The sequence below is a fragment of the Sapajus apella genome, unplaced genomic scaffold (assembly GCF_009761245.1).
Source record: "Sapajus apella isolate SASKATOON/1434 unplaced genomic scaffold, GSC_monkey_1.0 scaffold259, whole genome shotgun sequence".
NCBI lineage: Eukaryota > Metazoa > Chordata > Mammalia > Primates > Cebidae > Sapajus > Sapajus apella.
The window spans coordinates 53,924-61,248 of NW_022437199.1; the positions used below are offsets into that span (position 1 = coordinate 53,924).

Below are 7,325 nucleotides of genomic sequence, written 5' to 3' on the forward strand. Positions count from 1 at the left end.
CTTTTGTCACTGTAGTATTAGAGCTTAATGTTATTGGTGTCTTAACATCTGAAAGTTAAATGTAGACAAGAGTTTCTATAAGAAGTTTTTTATATTAATTTACCCATTGATTAAAAAGAGCAGAAAGACAAAAGAAGACATATACATGGCCAATAAACATATGAAAAAAAAGCTCATCATCACTGGTCATTAGAGAAATGCAAATCAAAACCACAATGAGATACCATCTCAGACCAGTCAGAATTGTGATTATTAAAAAGTAAGAAAACAGTAGATCCTGGCAAGGCTGTGGAGAATTAGGAACACTTTTACACTGTTGGTGAAGTGTAAATTAGTTCCATCATTGTGGAAGATAATATGGCGATTCCTCAAGGATCTATAACCAGAAATACCATCTGACCCAGCAATCCCATTGCTGAGTATATACCCAAAGGATTATATGTCATTCTGCTATAAAGACACATGCTCATATATGTTTATTACAGCACTATTTAAGTCAAATGTCCATCAATGATAGACTAGATAAAGAAAATATGGCATGTATACACCATGGAATATTATGCAGCCATAAAAAAGAATGAGTTCATGTCCTTTGCAGGGACGTGGATGAAGCTGGAAGTCATCATCCGCAGCAAACTAGCACAGGAACAGAAAATCAAACACTGCATGTTCTTACTCAGAAGTGGGAGTTGAACAATGAAAACACATGGACACAGGGAGGGGAACATCACACACTGGGACCTGTCAAAGGGTAGTGGGTAAGGGGAGAGAGAGCATTAGGACAAATAGCTAATGCATGCAGGGCTTAAAACTAGATGATGGGTTAATAGGTGTAGCACACCGCCATGGCACATGTATACCTATGAAACAAACCTGCGCGTTCTGCACATGTATCCCAGAACTTAAAGTAGAAATTTAAAAAGCAGAAAGAGAGAGTTAAAACACAATGTGTTTTATACCCTGTGTAGTGGCATGTATCCACTTCTGAGCACTACAACAACAACAGCAACAACAATAATAAATCATGATAGAGTACGGGATGCAGGCTTTGGAGTTTGCCCGACATTTGAGTTTGCCCTACATGAGTACCACCATTTCTCAAAATGGACACCAGGAAAATAGTGGGGAAAAAAAAAAAAAAAAGCATATTCTGCTTGATTACTAAATGATCTTCCTTACAGATGGGGGAAGTTAATTCATCTTCATTCTAGGGTTGAAGCTAATTTACAGGCCTCAAACCATGAAAGCAAAAAATGAATACAGCAGAATGAGTAGAAACACTTTTTAACTTACGCTTTATCTGATCATTTCTTTTTTTTTTTTTTTTTTTTGTCATATGTTCAATACCTGCTAAACCTGTGGCATGTACAGAGGACTGGCTTGGAGTAAGAGATAAGTGTTTCTGTTTTTCTGATGATACCAGAAATTGGACAGCCAGTAAAATGTTTTGCAGTTCACAGAAATCAGAACTTGCTCAGATTGATACACAAAAAGATATGGTAAGAAAACAGAAAAGTCTTCAGTAATTTCAGAGATTACATTTTTATAAAAAGATAATGAAAGCAGTAATAGCTAATACTATAATACAACTGAGCCTTGAACAATATGGGTTTGAACAGTGTGGATCCACTTATACATGGATTTTCTTCCCTCTGCCACCCTTGAGACACCAAGAGCAACCCATCCTCTTCTCCCCTTTCTTTAGTCTACTCAGTATGAAAACAATGAGGATGCAGACACTTAGGATGCTTCACTTCCACTTAATGAATAGTAAATAAATTTTCTCTTCTTTATGATTCCTTAATACCATCTTTTCTCTAGCTTTGTTTTTAGTGAGAATACAGTATATAATTCAAATAACATCCAAAATATGCATGGATTTACTTTTATATTATCAGTAAGACTTCCAGTCAACAGTAGGCTACAAGTAGCTATGTTTTCTGTTTTTGTTTTCTTTTTAAGAAAGGGTCTCACTCTATTGCCTAGGCTGAAGTGCAGTGGTGCAATCTCAGTTCACTGCAGCATTGAAATCCTAGGCTCAAGCAATCCTCCCACCGCAGCCTCCTGAGTAGCTGGGACTACAGGTGCACACCACACTGTCTGGCTAATTTTGTTTATTTTTTGTAGAGATGAGGTCTCACTACATTGCCCAGACTAGTCTCAAACTGGGCTTAAGCAAGCCTCCTGCCTCAGTCTCCCAAAATGCTATAATTAGCTTGAGCTACCATGCCCAGCATGGTTGACTTTTTGAGTCAAAAGTTATGTAAGACTTTTGACTGCACAGGGGGTCAGTGCCCCTAACTGCCACATTGTTTAAGTCAACTGTCTATGACAATATGTGCTAAACAGTGTTCTAAGCACTGAAAGTATAAAAACTTATGTAATCTTCTAGTAACACCCATCAAGGAGTTATATAACTCTCCTTACTTTAGAGAGGGGAAAGTAGGTCACAGAAATGCTGTGTAACCCAGCCAATGTTACAGCCATAAGTTTTTGAGCTGGGATTTGAATCCAGGCAAGATGACTAGTGATGCCTTGTCCTTTACTGCAATGCACACTGTTTCTGTATCTAAATATCTTCACTAAATGTTCTTAGATTATTAAGTAGATTATTTTTTAAACTGTTTCAATTTGCAGCCTACCAAGCACAGACTGAAAAAAAAATAAAATACAGCTCTTGGAATTTAGAGACAAGGATATGAAGGAAATTTGTGCACTTTGAAGAAGTGAGTGAATTAATGGAAGTAAAGAAGGTGACACATGGACTCTAGGGACACAGAGTAAGAAAATAGACTAGTTAGTTTTTAAAGAAAGCTGGGGATTGGGTAGTGGGCAAGATTGCTGGCTGGAAGTAGTTGGTGTGCACAGCTCTCACGGAGAGGCACTGAAGGGGTAAGTAAATACAGCACTTTCAACTGAAACATCCAGGTTACACACAATGTAACTTATCATGGAAACAACTCAACCCATGGACAATGGAGAAAAGCAAGGCAGGCAGATGGCCAACCTGGGAATGACACAGAGCCAGGGGAACCTCTCCTTGCACAGGGAAGTGGTGAGTGAATGTCCAACCCCAGGATCGCATGCTGCTCCCCTGGATGTTTGCAACCCTCAGGTCAGGAGATCTCCTTGTGAACCAACTCCACTAGGGCCTTCAGTCTGACAGAGCTACCTAGAGCCTCAGGAGAGCAGCCACTCAGGCACATGCAGAGACCTGGGAGCCTTAGACAGGCTTTCCAGGCTTCTCAGCAAAAGTAGCTGCAACTCCAGCAAAGAGGGAGATTATACTACCTTATATGTCCCTAGTAAAAGGGCTGTATCCAGGGGGCTGAGCAGTGACATTCTGCAGGACCCACTTCCATGGCACCCCACAGGATAGGACCTACTGGCTTGGAATTCTAGCCAGCCATCAATAACAGCATTGCACCTCCCTCAGACAGCTCCTGGAGGGAAATGTGGCCTCCATCTTTGCTCTTTGGATGATTTAGCCATCCAACCTTCAGGCTTTGGAGAGTCCATGTTGTCCAGGGGCAGAAGTGGCCCCCCAGGACAGGACAGCTGCTTTACAAAAAAGTGGCCAGACTGCTCTTGTAAGTGGATACCCAATCCCATTCCTCCTCACTGGATGGGATATGCAATCAGGGTCGCTAGCCACCTCCTTCAGGTGTGTTTGGGCTGGTAATAGGTGTGTATCTGCCTGACACAGAGCTCACAGAGAGAGGGGCAGACCACCATCTTTGCTGTTTTGCAGGCTTCACCATTGGTACCTACAGGTATTAGAAAATCGGAGGTAAATAGGGACTGGAGATGGCCACCACCATGCCACAGCAGCCCTATGAAAAATTGGCCAGGCTATTACATGGGTGCCCAACTCCTTGTCTCTTGACTGGGAGGGTCCTCCAGGTTTCAGCCTCCAGCCACCCCTCTCCAGAGCTGTCAAGCCAGTAGCAGCTCTGGAATGTCCTGGACAGAGCCTTCAGGGGCAATGAAAACCTCTCTGCCACTGCCTCTGTCCTGGAACCACCTTTGCTGCCCTCAGACTAACGAAGGAGCAGAGACCCTAAGTCTCTTATCCACACCTCTAATAAGTTGCAGGAGAGGAGGCCAGTCCATCTTCACAGGCTCTGCCCACCCACCTTGACCAGACATGGAGCCCCCAGCTTGGGCCCACAGACAGACTCTCCATCCTAGGCTGATTGCACTGAATGATTGCTTACTTGCTTCTCTCTGGAATGAAGCTCCCAGGAGAAAAGCAAAAGGCTGTTGGCCTTAACCACTACTAAGGTCCCTTCCATTGCTGCCTCAAAGTTGGGGAGGAAACATAAACACTGAGATCACCCAAGAGCTGCAGTGGGCAGCCTAGGAGTGCCAAGACACAACCTACAGCCATCACTCACCCCTACAAAAACATACAAAAAAGAGGTCTGTTGACAGTAAGTACTAAATATGCACTGCAGTTAAAGTAACACCCACACAGAGAGATGAGAGAATTAATGCAAGAACTCCAGTAACTCAAATAGCCAGAGTGTCATGTTCTCCAAACAACTGCACCAGTTCTCCAGCAAGAGTTCTATCCAGGCTGAACTGACTGGTTAACAGTTGAATGATATTGAAGGACAGAAATTCAGTGCCATTCCTATCAAACTACTAATGACATTCTTCACAAAACTAGAAAAAATTATTTTAGAATTCATATGGAATCATAAAAGAGCCCAAATAGCCAAGGCAATCCTAGCAAAAAGAATAAAGCTGGGAGCATCATGTTATCTGACTGCAAACTATACTGCAGGGCTTCAGTAACCAAAACAACATGGTACTGGTGCAAAAACAGGCACATAGACCAATGGAACAGAATAGCCCAGAAATAAGGCCACACACCTATGACCATCTCATCTTTGACAAGCTGACAAAAACAAGCAGTAGGAAAAGAACTCCCTATTTAATCAGTTGTGCTGGATAACTAGCTAGCCATATGCAAAAGATTAGAAGCAGGACTCCTTTCTTATACAATATACAAAAGTCAACTGCATGAAAAGCCTGGAAGAAAACCTAAGCAATACCATCCTGGACATTGAAACAGGGAAATTTCATGACGACAACAAAAGCAATGGTAAAAAAAAAAAAAAAACCCAAAAAATTGCAAAAATTGAGAAGTGTAATCTAATTAAATGTAAGAGCTTCTTCACAGCAAAAGAAACTTTTAACACCGTAAACAGACAAACTGCAGAATGAGAGAAAATTTTTGCAAGCTATGCATCTGCCAAAACAAAGGAACTTAAACAAATTTGCAAGAGAAAAACAACCCTATTAAAATTGGGCAAAGGACATAAACAGGCACTTTTTAAAAGAAGACATACATGCCGCCAACAAACATGAGTAAAAGCTCAACATAATTGATAATTAGAAAAAAGCAAATCAAAACCACAGTGAGATATCATCTCACACCAGTCAGAATGGATATTAATAAAAAGCCAAAAAACTATAGATGCTGGCGAGGTTGCAGAAAAAGAAGAACATTTATACACTGTTGGTGGGAGTGAAAATAAGTTCGTGAAAATAAGTTCCACTACTGTGGAAAGCAGTGTGGCAGTTCCTCAGTGCTAAAAGCAGAACCACAATGGTTGCAGTGGTGTTTACATGATTGACTTTATAATTCTTTTGTTATGGATGAATTAATTGTTTTTAAATGTCTTTCCTTAACTAATAAGTCTGTCTACTTTTATTTTTGATCTAAAATTACTACTGACAGTTTCTATTTGGATTGGATAAGACTCACGTTTAATTAATTGCTTAATAAAGAAGTTTGTTCAGTACTTATGTAAATGATGTATGTAAAAACTTTCTAGTCCTCTCCTATTGATCTCAATTAGCACATTGTTGTGATTAACCCAGAATTATGTGATGACAGACATGACAGATATAACTATTGGTTAATGGCTCAATACCTGGGTGATGAAATAATCTGTAAAACAAATCTTCATGACACAAGTTCACCTATGTAACAAACCTTCACATATACCCCAGAACCTAAAATAAAAGTTAAAGAACAAAAAGCTGATGAAGAGGTTTGTGGTTCAACAGCAAAAAGCCAATAGAGGAATGACTAAATCCATCACTTAATATATTTCGTTCAGTAAATTATATTCATATAGAAGTAAGTTTCACATCTAATTACATAAAAACAGTATCAGTGACATTCATATTGTAGTATATAATCAAAGTAATTTATCCTTGGGTTTTTCTATTCTAATAGTACTTATACTTTCCATTAAACTCGTACCCCTGCAATCCTTCTTCTATGATTTTTGGAAGAGTACCTGTGCACACAAAAATATACATAAACATTAGTTCTCTATCATCCTTGAAGAAGATGCTGTATCAGATCTCATAGAACTTGCTAAGGTCTTATATTGTCATCTAGGCAAATTTAACATCATATTAATATATACCTCATGTCATTCAATCTGTGACTAGAACGTATTAATGGTTTAGGAATTTGAACTTGAAGGAAATAAACTCAAATATGGTTTTTTCATTAATTTCCAACTAGAGACATGAAAGTTACCTTTAAAGATAATCAGAGTGTAGCTCAGCATCAATTACTTGATTATAGCCCAACTATTTGAAGATATTTAAGATGCAGAGAAGCAAAATGAAAATCTTTCTGACAAAACTAACTGAAATATCAATGTCTGTGCTGTTTGTTATTATAGAAGCCTCCGAGAAGACAAATCAGAATGTGAATCCTAAAAGATGGAATAATTGGAGGGTAGGAAGCATGTTCAGCAATGTACTGTAACATGTTAAGTAATTGATGATTCCCTTTGCTTTGTGAAAGGAATTTTTGAAGAGGTTCACAGGAACTGATACGTACTGGATTGGACTAAGCAGGAAACCAGGAGATTCTTGGAAATGGACAAATGGCACCATATTCAATAATTGATGAGTTTCCAGTATATTAGGAATGTTCTTATTCTGATGTTGTATAAAAATTTCTAAATCATTTTCAGTTGTATTATAAACAAATCTTTCTCTATTCTAAGTGTAATTAACTTTTCAGTCTCCTATCTATGACATGGGCCCTTTCACATTGAAACACATGCTAGAGTAACCCATTTTCTTCTCACCTTGTTAAATAACACATGGTGAAATTTTCCATTTTTATTTTATTTGTTATCTTTATTGTCAAGCTCTTGCTTTACAATAAGCTCTTGCTTGACAATAAGTGCTCTTTTGTAATTCAAATTCAACCATTCTCCCAATTTCAAACCAAAACTCGTGTATTACTTGTACCTCTTTCCACCTAATTAAGTTTATATAAGATC

At 39.0% G+C, this 7,325-nt stretch overlaps 1 long non-coding RNA gene across 1 annotated transcript; it reads left to right on the forward strand.

Annotated features, from left to right (window-relative positions):
* The first annotated feature begins 1,316 nt into the window (after positions 1 to 1,316).
* On the forward strand, positions 1,317 to 7,004 carry LOC116545332. Its single transcript, XR_004266276.1, has 2 exons — positions 1,317 to 1,499; positions 6,839 to 7,004. It is a non-coding gene; the product is annotated as an uncharacterized LOC116545332 (long non-coding RNA).
* Positions 7,005 to 7,325: the final 321 nt, after the last annotated feature.